Genomic DNA, 15772 nt, shown 5'->3' on the forward strand with positions numbered 1-15772 from the left:
AAAACCAAAGCCTTCTCTCTACTGCAGCTTTGAATTGTCAGCTTATTCTGGCTCTGAGAAAATCAAACTGGTCCCTCCACCTACACTCAGGCAGCCTATTTTATATATTCTCTCATTCACAATGGATTTGTTGTTCAAAAAACACATGCATTGCATCAAAGAATCACTGGACAGTATTTTTTGGCTATCTCTTTGTGTCTTGATGGTAGATGTGAATATAAAAGAATATTCATGCAAGATTCATAAAGGCCCCAGATTTCTAAATCAACAGATGAAAAAATCCCTAAAAATAATAATGTCCAGATGTTGCTTATTTAAATGAGCTGTTGCCATTTAATGTTGCCAATCACAAAAGTGATAGAATTTGTGAATTTTAAGGTATTCATAATTTACAGAGGATTATAATTTTTTATCAAGGGAACATCCAGGGTGATTAAAATGAGCAATTTCAATAAATACAAATGATTCTCTCACGGAAGCTACCTTTATAACCTTGGCCTTGCATTGCCTGCTGCAGATTCTCCCTCCTTTCCTGGTCCTCTTCAGGGGCAAATGTAATTTACCAAGCCTAAAACGCAGATTGTTTTTAATGTATAGAACTTCAGAATTGGACTGACTCTTAGGAATCATACAGATTTACTTTCTCTTACTGGTGAGAAAACTGAAATTCAAGAGGTTAAAATGCTCTACCCAAAGTCTCACTGTTGAGAAGAAAAAATATAACAGAATCCAGGCTTTGGAAGTTCACCTACAAAAATTTAGGTACAGTGTTACTGGACTCCCAGGCCCATCTGCATTGCCAAAGGAGCTTATGGGAAATAGATATCACCAGGTCACATCCCAGACCCATACGTGTCTGGATCTGGGGCCTGCCTTCGAAATAGACTTCCCAGTAATTCTGAAACAACTACTATAATATGTTGCCTGGTCCCAAGGCTCCCTGATTCCTAAACAGTTTCTTTGGACTGAGACATGATAAAAGAGTCAGCAAATTATTCTTCCAGAGGTGACAAGGATCTTTCAACAGCTGTGGCCTGCTACAAGGGTCTCCACCCCAAAGCTACCAGCCCGAGGAAACATTCATTCAAGCAGTCATCAAGAAATCTGTACTGCACAGAATGATGTGGGGTGTGGCCCAGGGGGCACTCCTGGGCAAGCTTCCTCTGGTCCAGATGCAAACAAGGAGCTGCTGGACTTGACTCCAAATGTGTGAGGATGTATCTTTGATTTCTAGTGGGAGTTTGGAGTTGGCCTGCTGTTCTCTCGGGAAAGAAGCCTGGGGTCGGCAGGGTGAGGTTCCTTGAAGAAATGCATGGGGTCAACCCAAAAAGACACTGTGAAAAGCCAGGGGCTCCCTTGGCTGGCACCTGACCCCTTAAGCCAGACTCCATGCATTAAGGGACTTCCCTGGGCAGATTTTCTCAGGACACAGCCATGTCTTTACCTGTGCCACCATTCTCTCTACAAATTCTAATATTTGCAAGCCTTGATCCTTCAAAGAGAGAAGGTCAGGCACATCCTTGTACGACACCGCAGAAAGAACAGAGCACCAACCCACCCGTGGGAGGTGCGCCTGTGTCGGTGCTGGAGAACGGGTTGATATCTCTGGTGAGACACAGCTCTATTCAAGAGCATGTCAGCCATCTGACTTGAGCAGGTTTTTATTTAAGTTCAGGAAGAAAGCCCTCAAGGGTTCAAAAAAGAGTAGGTTAGGATCAAACATGTTCTATTAAGAAAAGCACTTTAGCAGACATTCCGTTAAACCAAATGTAACTTTCCCCCACATATCGCTGCCGGGTGTACTAAGAGATCATATAATTGCATCGAGAAAGACTTCAGTATCAGGTGCCTGAGAGAGCATAATATTTTCCACATCGGTCTTTCGTTAAATCCATCGAGCTGCGCCTTGAAGATGGAACACAGACAAACCAAAGGGAAGACTTTCAGGCTTGATGTTGGACTGAGCTCCGGTCACTTCTGAAGACGTCTCAGGGTGGGTCCTAGCAGCCAGTGCACAGAAAAATAGCATAGTTCTGGCTACTGGATGGGCTGCTCTGCTAGGGCCTCTGATTTCAAGGTATCCAACACCCCAGCAGTAAGCCTTGTTCTCACTTTCTGTTACCAACACCAACCAGCAACCCTTAGGTTCAAGTCACATCAGGGAAACAGAGGACAAGCATTAGGATGACAACAGGTGGATCAAATGACGGCTGAAGGGTGTTGCCATCATTCCCACCAAAAGGACCAGATGCCCCTCAGAAAGCCATATGCTCCTCTGTGCCTGCTTCCACTAAGCAGAGCAGCCCCTAACCCCTGGTCCAAGTGTGCTGGGTGAACAGGGAAAAGAATTAGCTGTGACACAGTCTCAGCAAGAATTTGCTGTAGTGAGCACGGTCCGAGTCTCCCAGGGACCCTGGGGTTGGAGAGTGAGCCACAGAATCAGAACCTGGTGTTAGAGAGATCTACCCACCCTCTCAGTGGCTGACGCCCAGAAGCTCCTCCCACACACTTCTGCGCAATCAAGGGCCAAACAGCAGGGCCTCACCCAAGAGGAGTCTCACTGCTCAGTTTTCTCTAGGAAGTCTTGGACAACTGGGACTTTGACCAAAGAGGAACATCTACAGAGTCATCTCCAAAGGGGTGGCCAGGGATCTGAGCTCTGTCATCTGGCCCAAACAGTGGGCACACAGACCAGGAAAAGTCTTCACCCTCCCATTCCCACCAAGCCCTGGATCCTCACCAACAGGCACCCTGGACATCCAATGTGCATCATGGAACTGGGGTAATGGGAGGACTCATTTTATGAGGTTGTTGCAAAAACTAAATGAGCTCATGCATATAAAACGAGGGTAGTGCTTGACACTCATAGTCAATAGGCACCAGCAGCTGCACACACTTCATTTCACCAAAGGCTGGAGCTGCCCAACTCCAAGATAGGCCCCATGGAGGCCCCAGGACAGGTGTGAGCACTCCGTGCAAAAGGCAGCCACAACACCGGCATGCACAACACCAACTGAAGGACAGGTCAGGAATAGGCACTAGCATGGTGACATCTGGCAACAAGAACAACCAAGGATCCTGCCTGGTTTATCTCTCGATTGAAGAATGAACACTCACTATCCCCATGATTAAAAGTTTCAGTTTTACTTCAGAGGTTTTTAAACCCTTTTTTCTACCCACAAATCTTTTTCCAGAGAATGCTTACCAAGGCAGATGTAAAACAGATGCATATGAAATGACCCTGGGCAGAGGATCTAGATGTCCCAGACCCCAGGTTCTCCTCCCTCCAAGTCTCTGCACCAAGTTAGTTGATTGTATTAGATCAGTGGTTCTCAAAGTGGGGTCGCAGGCCTGGTAGCACTGGCATTGCCTTGGAACTTGTCAGAAATTCAAATTCTTATACTCTACCCCAAGCCTTCTGAATCGAAATCTGATGTGTGACCCAAAGTCACTTTTTCACAAGTCTTACAGGAGATTCTAATTCTGATTCCTGTTTGAGTTGGAGATCCACTGCCCTACCTCAGGGTTCATGCCCCAGCTGCATATGAACTGGGCTTTACAATTCACAAAACTTCCATGAGGAGACTCATGATCTGATTGGTCTGGGGTGAGGCCCAGATGTGGTTGGGTCTTAAAAGTTCCCCAAGTAATTTTAACTCAGTAGCCAACAAAGAATCACCCACCCAGGGCCTTGTTATTCAAAGTGTGGTCCAAGGATTCCAGTACCTGCAGCAAGGAGCCTGTTATGCATACAGAATCTCTCTGCTTCCCCAGACCTACTGAACCAGAATGCATGCGCAGGTTACCAAGATTCCACGGGCTTTGCATGCATGTTTCTGACCCCTTTATCTATGTTATTCTGTATAAGAACTAAGAAGGACCTTAGACACCATGAGGTCCAATTAACTCACCCTTCAGGTAGAAATCTGTGGCTGTATTGGTCATCCAAGCAAATGGCAGCAGACTGAAGGAGGCAAATTTCTAACAAATTCCATCAAATCATGAAGGTAGTGACCAGCTACCTTTCTTCAGGATCAGCTCTCCTTTCCACACCCTCACAGTCTCCATCCAAGCAGGCTCGGCTTTACCTTCCCTTGGATCTTTCTCGAAGCCTTCAATCCCTGGGGCTTCAGAGAAAAGAGCTGATGGCCCCATCAAAGGAAACAGGAGCTAAGCCAATCTGCAGACTTCAAAACTTCTTTCAGAGCACTTGCACTGACATCTTGTTACTGATAGTATTTGGATGTCACCTTTATAGAAGCATTGAGATCACGTTTAAACACACACACACACACACACACACACACACACACACAGCACACACTAGGGCTTTGGGAAAAGAAAAAGAAATTTGGTGAACTGTTCCAACATATGCTATATCAAAGTTTTTTACTATTAATATTGTCTCAAGTTATATTTTGTTAAGGAACAAAAATTACTCTGTAGAGTTCAGCTCATTCGTAAGAGCATCATTTGATGCTATTAGCTGTTTTCAGACATAAAGACACATAAACATGAGGAAAACTTCATTATCTTCTCCTAGTTTTACAGGAAGGAAAGAAATATGACTTCAGATAGAAAATATTCACACCTGCACTCTACCATAGGCTCCCCAACGAACACACGCACGTGTGTGCAAGCACACTTGCACACCCCACCTCTCCTACCAAAGTCCTTTTCCCTCTGGGCAGCAAGGCCCTCAATGTTGAGGGTCATATCCCATGGCAAGGGCTCAAAACAGAGACCCTGGATAAAAGCTGAGCAGCTGGTTGGCAAGAGAGACTCAGAAAAGGGTGGTCAGAGCCAGCAGCAGCAAGCTGAAGTCAGAAGAGTTTGTGAGCCATGCTACCACCACCTACTGGGGCACTGGGCAAGCCCTGACCGCTACCAGGCCAAGGCCCACTCTTACATATTTGAACAGAGAATAAGAGGGGGCATACAGGGGGCTGGGGATTTAGCTCAGCGGCAAAAAGCGCCTGCCTGGCAAGCACAAGGTCGTGAGTTCGGTTCCCGGTACCGGAGAAAAAACAAAAAAAAAAAAGAGGGGGTATACATAGCCCTATATCCAAAGCACATGGGCATAAGACATCACATATTTTCCCACTTAATCTTAGGCACGAAATAGCTACCAAACTCATTCATTTCTCAAATATTTACCAAGTACCTATGAGGTACAGGCCCTGTGCTTGAAGTGGTACTGCAAATGCTCAAGGATGAAACTCCAAATCCAAGGGCATGGCTGTCTTTCTTGCAATGTGCTAACATGCCGATCACATTATCAGCCTACAATTCAGATTATCATACTTTCCTTTGTGCAAGATGAATTGAGCCAGAAAGCTGTAAGGCTAAGAGTCCAGCTCTGCCAGACTTAAAACCACAGCCAAAAGTTCATGAAAAACACTGTTGTGCTTCCCACTGAGACCGTGTGAAGCCTATTGTTGAAATGCAGTAGTTATTGGGGGGAGGTGTCACGCATTCCCAAACAATGTCTGTTCCCTGAAGTAAGCTCAAGACCAACCATTCCCTGGGGCCCCCAACATCCTTTAAATACTAGGGAAGGATAGGCTAATTCCATAAGGCACACAAACACATAAAATCAACTGAGACTTTCTCTGACTTGAGGAAAGAACAAATAACTATCCAGTCTTTGTCCTCTGTATCAAGAAATATCAGAAGGTTCCTGGTACCAAGGCCACACATCCTGGTGGATGGAGAAACTGTTGAGGGGAGAAGGAGGCCGGGACAGAATCTCTCAGCTTCTCATTAAGCGCCATGTGCCAAAAGACCTCTGAGCCAGAAGTGAGGCAGAGGGAGTGCCCGGGATGGTCTCTGAGAAATGGGAGAGCAGATCTCTACATTCGGATAAAAAGAATGGGGGCCAGCATAAAAACCTCTGCTAGGATCCATCCCCTGAAAAACACATAAGTAAAAACAATGGAGGGGAAATGATCAATCCACACATTCCCTCCTATACCCTGATTTTCTTCTCCCTCAATTATGGAAATAATTCACTTTTTTACTGCAAGAAGAAGTTATTGACTGGTTTAGCTCTTCTACTAGCACTGAGGAAATGTTGTGCTGCCCGCACCCTGAAATCATTGCCTTCTGCCACACAGCAGAAAGCTCATTCTGCCAGGCAGTACGGAGTGTGGGTCTCAGAATTTACATGTAAGAAGTAATGCGGATGAGGATTAAGCTCAGTGTTAAAGGGTCTGCCCCAAATAAACACATACATCCTGGATTCAATCTCCAACACTGCAAATTCATATATATTCTCATATATATATATATGAAATGAAGGCTCATTTTGCTATTGCCTCCTTCCTCCTTCATCTTCTCTGTCTCAATTTACCACTTCTTTCAATGACAACATCACACTTTAGTATAATTGCAACCTTTTTTGTGAACCAGGATCTAACCTCAAGCTTGCTAACAACAAAGAAAAAGAAAACAGCAATTTCCCACATACATGACTTTACAAGTGGCTTAGCCTTGCTGAGCCTCAGTTTCTTTGTCTGAGGAGCAGATTGCTGAGGCACGCAACAGAATAGAGGGTAGAAAGCTTTCACCACAGACCTGGGTTGGCGAACACTTCTTGTAAGGGGTCAATACTTTAGGCTTTGTGGCCACATAAAGTCTCTACCCCAACCACTGAACTCTGTCAGTGTAGCATGAAAGCAGCCACAGACAAGATGTCAGTAAACACAGGGGCCTGTATGACAATAAAACTTTATTGATCCACCTTGAAATTTGAATTTCATACTATTTTCACATATCATCAACTTTAAAATTTTTTTAATCATTCAAAAACATAAAAATAGGCAGAACCACAATGAGAACCACCTCACAACCATTAGGATGGCTATTAATTATAAAAATGACAACTAATGTGTTGGGAAGGATGTGCAGATATTGGAACACTTGTACGCTATTGGGGGCCATGCCAAATGATGCAGCCTCATAGAAACTAGCATGACACTTACCCAAAATATTAAAGGTAGAATGACTATATGACCCATCAGTTCCACTTCTGAATATGTACCCAAAAGAACTGAGAGCAGAATCTCGAAGAAACATATGAACCCATGGTCACAGCAGCATTATACACGTTAGCTACACTGGTAGAAGCAATCCAAGTGTCTATCAATGGATGAATGGATAATTGAGTGGGGCATCATACAATGGAATATTATTCAACCTTAAAGAAGAAGGCAATCTTTCACACACCACAACATGAATGTACCTGGAGGACATTATATTTGGTAAAGTATACCACCCCCAAAGGACAAATGTTCCACTTCTATGACTCACTCCAATGTTCAAATTCATATAGTCAGTAGAATAATGAGTGCTGGGAAAGGGGGAATATGGAGTTGTTGAATGAGTATAATATTAGAGTTTGAGAAAATCAGAATTTTCTGAAGATGGACAGTAGAGATGGTTGCACAGCAGTGTGAATGTATGTAATGTCTCTGAACTATATCCTTTAAAATGATCAAGATGACAAGTTTTATGTTATGTGTATTTCACCATGATTGTCTTTAAATTTGTAAATGTTAGAATTTAAACACTTTTAAATTTCTTTAAATTTTTAAATGTTAAAAATACCTGAGCATGGCGACACATACCTGTCGCCATGCCTGTAACCCCAGCACTCTGATAGGCTGAGGCACGAGGATCTGAAGTTCAAGCCCCACCTGGGCAACTTAGTAACTCAGTCTTAAAACAAAAAATAAAAAAGGCTGGGGACATAGCATGGTGCAAAGACCCTGGGTTCAGTTCCCAGTGTAGCAAAACAAAACAAAAAATTAAAAAAAAAAAAAAAAAAAGTGTGGGTGCAGTATGTGAGCCACAGACCACAGGTGACTAATCCTTGGCCCAGGGGCGTAAGAAGGGCACAATAAACACCCCATGCACACACACAAAGGAAAGCAAGTAGAAGAGTATTGGAGTTAGATGTGCAAGAGGGGCTCAGAGGCAAATAAAGACATTTCTGAGATTTACTCAAAGTTTTTTGCCAAGAACCCACTTCAGGGCTAACAACTCATCTGAGCATAGACAAAGAAGTGTCCTGAGGTTTATTATCCAACCCTTTCATCCTGCCCACTGCTGGCCAAGGGAAGACGGCCCAAGCATGTTTCAGGCACACCCCAGGGCATACTCAGGTCCCTGTGGGCCATGGGTAGGAGCATGGCCAGGCCGCTTAGGCGCTCACAGGGCTCCGACACTGAGGTACACCCTCCTTGGAGTGGTCAGTGATCTTGTCAGGGACAGAAAAGTTCAATGACTACAAGGGTGAATTTAATTATATGTTGTCGCTGGCTAGCAGTGGTTACGATGGTACAATTACACATGTAATTTATCAGCAAGATACTTGCATACATAATAAACCAAAAGCAAAACATTAAATTTCAGTGGAAGCTAAAAATATAAAACTGAGCCTTGATGCCCAGCAAACTTACTTGCAAGGGGATGAAAGAGCAAAGCCAGGGGTGTCCCCTCCCTTGCAGGAGCAGGCTGTCCCCTCCCACCATGACCACGTGGCTCTCATCCCAGGAATGCACTCCCCAAACACCAAACAAATCCCCAATCCTCAGTGGTATGTCAACAGCGCTCCTTCACAAAGAGAACGGGATGGGGAAATTGGCTTTAAGAAACTCACCACCCTTTCTGATGTCCTCTGAACTTGCTAACCAGATTCCCCAGGGCTTCTGGGGAGACCACATGCTCGGCAACATCTTGGGGTTCCTAGCCCTGGTATGAGCCTGGGCAACGGAGGAAGAGAAGCTAATTGTCTGAAAATGGTCTATACTTTCATTAGGCTTGAATAAGAATGGAGAAAAGGAAAAAAGATGACTATACAGAGAAAGTGAAACTAATAACAGTGACATACTTTTATTAAATGCCTGCTTAGAGCCAGGCATTGTTTTAAATGCATCACACAGTGTAATCGATTGCACTGTCATTATTGTTACTCCTAAATTACAGAAGAAAAAACTGAGATGTAAATACCTAGGCATATGATCACGGAGCTTGCGAGCAGAGGAACCAGGCTCCCAACCCAGGGAAATCTGGTTCCAGAGCCTCTACATTCACTGTAGGTCTCTAGATTAGAGTAAGTGGCAGCTCATTTACTTCTCTCTCACCCTTATTATTTTCTCACTGGTACTGCTGTGATGTCCATTGGGCAATAATTTGAAAGTCAAGATGCAGTGACTTGGACCATCTCCATCACTGAGACTAAGTGTCCCAGCAGATGAGCCCACTGTACCCACCACGGCTGGGTTTGGCATTCCGTTCCCTGGGGTCTCCTCCTGTCTCCTGATGGTAGCTGATCTCAAATAGCTGAGCCTTGGCCAGTCCAAAGAGACCAAGCATGCCAGGTTTGAGAGGGTCACACTCTAAACACACGAAATACACTGTAACATACAGTCTAGCCAGAAGACAGGCATCCAGTCATGTAGACAGAAGGTCTTCTGAGCCTCATGAATTCCTCACCCATGTTCTACTTAAAGGAGGTTGGCTTCTCCCACTCTGTTTTTATGTCTTCAGTTCCAGGCATCCGTGTATGTGCCCTTCAAATTTTTTAACGTATTTTTACAACACAGTGTTCTTCCATTTACATGGGTTGTCTATCATAGTCTCAGATTTTTTTTTTTCTATTTTAAAAAGCTGGATTGAAAAGAGATAAAGAGAATATCTTGCTATGGCTGACCATTTTGAAGTCTGAAAAATGTTTTGGAGACCAAGGAGTAAAGAAATGGTAAAAGTGGTATTTGAATTCTAAGATTTCTAGTATGATTTCAGAGAGAGTTCCATGTACCCATCCACGAAATCAACCATCCATCCATTCAACCATCACCACTCAACCCATCATCTATCCAATCATCAACCCATCCATCCATCCATCCACCCACCCACCTATCTATCTGCCCATCCATTGCTCCATTTATCACTCATCCACATATGCATCCACCCATTCAAGCACCCATCCACCCACCCTTCCACCCATCCACTCATCCAACCACCTGTCCATCCATCCACCCACTCAGCTAGCTAGCCACTCACCCACTCATCCATCTACCCACTACTTATTGAGAATCTACTATACATCAGCCCATTCCAAGAACTAGGAAAATAATACGGAACAAGACACAAGAGACTTTTACCTTCAGGGGTTACACTACAACAGGGGAGAGAGACCAAAAATGAGTAAAAAGGAGTGGGTCACCAAAATGCTTCCTGTACCAAACATCACAACATATTTGAAATCTTCCTAACACAAAGGTAAATTAGATCCATTTGCTCATTTGTTGTTATCATCAAAGATCAGTTGTAAAAACAAACAAGAGTGTCTCATATGGAAAATGTTAATCGTACAGAAATGTATTCCAATGTGGAAGAATCATCTGAGGGTAAATACTTCTGGCAATATTTTTATGACAAAAGCTTTATTTCTCATCTTCTCTATCTTTGATTTAAATATATACATGTATGTGGGTGGACATGCATTGACTCAAGTATTTCAATATAAATTTTGTATTCAAAATACTTTCCCTGATTTCAGTTGATTGCATATTTCGAGCCAGTGTTGCAGCAGTAATTTTTGTTCTGAATCAAAAACAAGGCAATTGTCTCTCGCTCTCTCTTGTTCTCTCTCTCTCTCTCTCTCTCTCCCTCTCTCTCTCTCTTTCTGCCATGCTTAATGACCCTCCTAACCCTAAGATGCCCAAATATTCAAGCTGCTTTCAGAGTTGAGTGGTATCAAGGGCCAAACCTGTTTCTTCCTATTTATTTTTCTGCTGCAGGTTTCTGAAGTTGTGGGGCTGAGGTGCAGGCTAAAGCCACAACATCACAAAGGCACCAGGATAGAAGGACAAACCTTCCCACTTCGGTTTGAGTGTGTAATTGTTTGAATACATCTCCCCAGCACTACAATAATGTCTGCCTTGCTTGACACAGATTTTAAAGCCCCTTTGAAAAGGTGGAATGTTATCAATCACAAGCATGATTATAATGGGATTTAAGTGGAAGAAGCTAAGTTTCAGGACCTGGCTCAGGCCAGACTGTACGGCAGAGGAGGAGGAAGAATGCAGTAAAAGGATTGTATTTGAACCAAGAAAAGGAAGTAGTGCATACCATCATCCACACTTCCTCTTTCCCAAAGCCAAAGGTGACCAAGGAGTACCAGCAAAGTCTGAAACTCTGATGGACTCTGGAACTCAGACGTACCGGCTTGTGTTATTTATCTCATAGTGGTTCTCAAGCAAGTGCTGCTCGGGCCTCCCGGGGAACAACTGGTGATTTCCAGAGACATGTTAGTTGTCACGATGGGGGAAAAGAGTATGCTCCTGGCATCTGGTGGATAAAGGCCAAGGAAACTGCTAAACATCCTGTGGTACACAGCGCAGCTTCCTCCAGCAAAGGTCTAGCCAACCCCAAATGCCAGTAATGCTAAGGCTGAGAAACCCCACATAAGACCTAGACCGCTTAAGGCAATAATACAGGAGAAAGGGAAGAATGGGTCAGAGAGGGGCATTTCTGGGAAAGTGGCTGGATACTACGTCTAGTGGCTCTGCCACACCCCCTGTCTGCCAACAGATCCAAGCAGGTGATAGAAGAGAGGACACACAGAGAGGAAAGAAAAGCATCTTTGAGGCAAATTACTTACTCTTTTCCCATTTGGTCTAAAAACACACCTTCTTCATTGTAAGTCAGAAGGGACTGGAAACCCAACAATCTTTTTTTTTTTTCTTCAAGGCAAAACAAGCTTGGCCCAACAAAAACAAAATAATCTTCCTGGCAGATCACTGGGACTGTCAAACCTCTTGCCTGACAAATCACAACAGTGCCTTACAGATGTAAAATTCACCCATCAAGCCCAATCACATGCCGGGATTACGAAGGCAAAGAATTGTGAATTTCATTAAATATGTTAAAGGGGAAAAATCAGCTTTGAAAAATAGTAATCCTGTCTTTCAACAAAAATATTATAGGAAGCTATGAATTTGGTAGATCCGAATAGGATGTTGGTACATGTTTTACTAAGGTAATATAATGGCACACTATTATTAGATCACATTAATCATTACTGTGCCAACGGCACTGACAGCCTCACTGAAAAGGATTGAAAGGCCTGGTAATGGATATAAATTACCCATTGTGTGATAAAAGGATTTTTACTAAGAAGGTAAGAATAAAACAGCAAATTTCTAATATAACTGTTGTGTAAAAACCAAAATAAAAGTAATCCACGGTCAGTCATATCCACAAAATCAGAAGTAAGCACTTTTCCAACAAGATAAAGTCACAATAAAAAATATATATTCAGTACAATATAAAATTAATTTCTGAGTGCATAATCCCACTATCAATTTCCCTGGTTTATGTAGTGACCTGAGAGACCCATGGTCAGGAGAAGGTGTGCTCTGCTAATTAGATCTGAGGGTGAGTTCACCGAGAGATCGGGCGGTCTCCGTGTGGCCACTGCAGGTATCCAGGGCATGTACTGCTCTTTCTTCTGCATTTTATTTTCAGCTGTCATCAGCTCCTATGCTGGAACCCACTCCATCAATGACTTTGGGATCTTCAGTCTGAGTGAGATGACAAACACAGAGGGGCTCTGGGACAGGTGTCCCCCAAGACTGGGCTGCCCCAAGCGGGCAGGTGGCCCTTACATAGGATCACCTGACTTCCAGCATCCTCATTGGCTCTGCTTCCAGGAAGTTAGCTGGTAGACAGTAACTGGGATGCCACACAATAGGCACCCTCATGGCACTGTGCCCTACTGCTGGCCCTGTACTGAACCTCAGAACTGAACATCACGTGTTCATCCCGCCTGGAACCTGTCCACCTCCCTGCAATCCACGAGTCTGGAAGTTTCTCTGTAACCCACTCAAACCCAAGAGTAAAAGGGAGTACCTCATAGACCAGACTCTTACTCAGTACAAGGCCTTGGAAGCCCACAGAAAGCAGCCTGAATTCCCTCCCCTCCACCCCCAGACTCACAGACAGACACTTCTTCAACAAGTGACAAAGCTACAAAGCGAGGGTCCTTACCGGGCAAGTCTTAAAGCAATGTAGCTCCTTCCTGGGTGAAGAATATTCTTAAAGCCGTGGTGGTCAGGAACTGCAAAAACAAGACCTGTTAGAAATTCTAAATGTCAAACCTATAGACACCCCTAAGACTCGCACACAGCGTTCATCCAAGGTAACAATGTGCTGGGTTAAAACTATTAAATAGCCCCACTGCCCCAATGCTTTGAGACTAAAAAATAGGAACAACATGACCCTTGTCACAATGAGCCACATTTGCTCAGCATCTTTTCAGAGGGAAATTGCCACCTGCAAAAAAAAGGGAGAGGGGGCTTCTACCGATCTTTTCTCTGGATGGGACGGGAGAAGAAGTAAGAGAAATAAGGCTCGTAGGCTCAGGCTCACTCTTCCTTGAAGTTCTGGAAGTGAAGCTCTCCGATGTACAGATGGGATCTTGTTTTCTCCCTGGCCCACACAGCTCCCTACAGTAGCCCAAAATGCCGCCCGAATTTCAACAGGCCAAGCCTGTTCCACGGCGGGGGAAGTACTCAATGGATTCAAAACGGGAATCTAAAACTGACGGGCTTATTAAGGATGTTGTGTTTGGCATCAAAAGTCTTCTCTCCTGAACCAAGACCAGGAAAGTATCAGCCAGTTAGATTTTCTACTTTTCTATTCTGTGCTAGAAATGAAATCAGCCAGGCACAGGAGGGTACGAGAAGGCCCCGCAGGAAAGCTGGGCCATTTGTCCACATTGGTTCCGCAGCCCCTGGCCGGGTGGTCAAGGCCACGCAGCGGCCTGTGACCTCCAGCCCACTCCTCATCCAGTGCATACTGGAGTCTAGTTTTGCCATCTTACAAAAGAGATTTTATGGGGTAAGCAAAGTCCTCTCTTCCTACAGTGTGTTTTACTGAACCTGAAGATGTGCATTTAGAGCAGCGAAGTCGAATTCTGGTATGGAGTCAAGGACGCTCCTCTGCAGATGGGAAATCACGAGACGCACTTGGAGGACCTGTGGCGGCAGCCTCAGCCCGAGAAGTTTGGACATCAAACTGCTGGCTTGGAAAACACTCCATCCAACTCCAAGATTGATTTTGGGCAACTGAAACAGTGTTAGCTGACTGCACTCTAGAAGTGTTCTGTCAAAGTGCCATAAGGAAGCCACTCTTTGTAAAGAAATTCCCACCTGTCTGTCTTGAGACATAAAGCAAAAGTTTATATCTCAAACTCCCCTGCAGTAAGGAACAAAACTGCATCTCTCTCTCTCTCTCTGTCTCCAACCCTCCTCTTTTTCTCCTGTCTTTCTCCGTCCACCAATCAGATTATCTTTTGCATTTTTATTTTCTCTGTACCATGAAAATCTTAAAAATGAAAAGCAAATACTCCACATTACACTTTGTGAGGTTCTGTCAGGTCCCCAGCCCCCAGCTGGCTCTAAAAAGACTTATCTGCTTTGCTCCCAATACTGCTTATGTTTAAGGAGGGGGTGCAGAAGTGGGGAGCGCAGGCTGAGATTTCGTATCCAGGCTCATGGCTTGCAAAATTCTAGGATGATTCTCCAGGGGCTGTTCATTTAGAAGCTTTGTAAATCCCGATGAAAGGAGGACACAGTGAGGGAGATGACAGCAGGGAAGCCCTGCACCAGTTTGTCCTCCAGCGTCCTGCCATGGATCAGAACATCAGCCACCATCTCCACACCCCGCTGTGATGGGGCAAGCCCTCTGCACGCTAAATCAAGAAAGGCCTAGCACCAGCCTCATGGCTGTGCCCACCAGACTGCTTAGGGGTTACCCAAAGGTAACTGACCCACAGCAGAGGCGGTCAGCCCAACATTAGCAGGAAGCCTCTGGGTGAGGCCACGCTGGAACCTCAGGAAAGGAAATTGAGTTAGTCTCATCGGTGCCTTTCTGAGCCTGTCTAACTAGGAGGAGCTTCTGATGTCTGATGTCGTTAGAGTCACTGCAGGTCGGGGAAAGGTGACAGCACCAGACCTCTGATGCTGTCTGGATTCAGGGCAGGGAGAAAGGAAAATGCCAGTACAGTGATTCTGTCTTCCTCAATGAAAGAAACAGCTCTTTCAGTGCAAGTAAGTGACTCGCATTTAGAGATAACACAGTCAGGGGCATCACCCGAAGCTAGTCCCAGAGTGAGTGTTCCTGTCACCCCTGCCTCCCATGGAGACCCCATGCTAAGGAGACACAGGGAAGAAAGGACACCAGGGAGATACTGCCCTGGTGCAGCTACCGCCACATCAGAGGACGGAAGCAGGAAGTAGATTCCAAAGGCAGCAGAAAGCGGGGTGTGAGTCAAGGGGTGTGGGTGGGTAGCAGCCCCCTCACCCAAAGAGATAACTTCCAAGCAGGAAATCCCGCCCACTCTGGTATGATAACCGAGGTTTCTCCTCCTTCAAAACAGAGAAGCGGCACCCATGCAGAGCTCCTCATCCACAGGCACCTGAGTATGAATGGGTACAGGTGACTCAGCTCTCTGCCGAGCATGTGGCCTCCCCGCTCCAGCAGGCAGAGGTGCCGGCACCAGGCGGCTCTGGTTCCCGGTTCTGCAGAGCCACCCAGGGAGCAGCGCTAGATGAAGAGGTGAGTACTGCTTGGCTAGCAGAGCTCCCAGGGGAGGGCTGTGCGGGCTGCACTATGGGCGTCCTGCGTGCCCAGGCTGCCTCCATCTCTGTCTGTGTCCCCCATATCTTCCTGCCTTCCCTCCTCGCTTCTCCTTGAACTC

General features: G+C 45.1%; 1 protein-coding gene across 10 annotated transcripts in view; it reads right to left on the reverse strand.

Moving 5' to 3' along the window:
* Nucleotides 1-15772, reverse strand: part of Znf536 (zinc finger protein 536) — a 439406-nt gene that overhangs the window by 372179 nt on the left and 51455 nt on the right. For 6 of the 10 annotated variants that reach the window (XM_005400098.1, XM_005400097.2, XM_013522536.1 and 3 more), the window contains one exon: nt 13060-13129. The exons of 3 other annotated variants lie outside the window; for them this stretch is intronic. The gene's annotated coding sequence lies outside the window, so the exon portion shown is untranslated. Of the gene's footprint in view, nt 1-11232; nt 11291-13059; nt 13130-15772 lie in introns of those variants that run through there. One more of the 10 variants, XM_005400100.1, reaches the window with a different exon arrangement.

The sequence above is a fragment of the Chinchilla lanigera genome, unplaced genomic scaffold (assembly GCF_000276665.1).
Source record: "Chinchilla lanigera isolate Chin_1 unplaced genomic scaffold, ChiLan1.0 scaffold00067, whole genome shotgun sequence".
In the NCBI taxonomy this organism is placed as follows: Eukaryota; Metazoa; Chordata; class Mammalia; order Rodentia; family Chinchillidae; genus Chinchilla; species Chinchilla lanigera.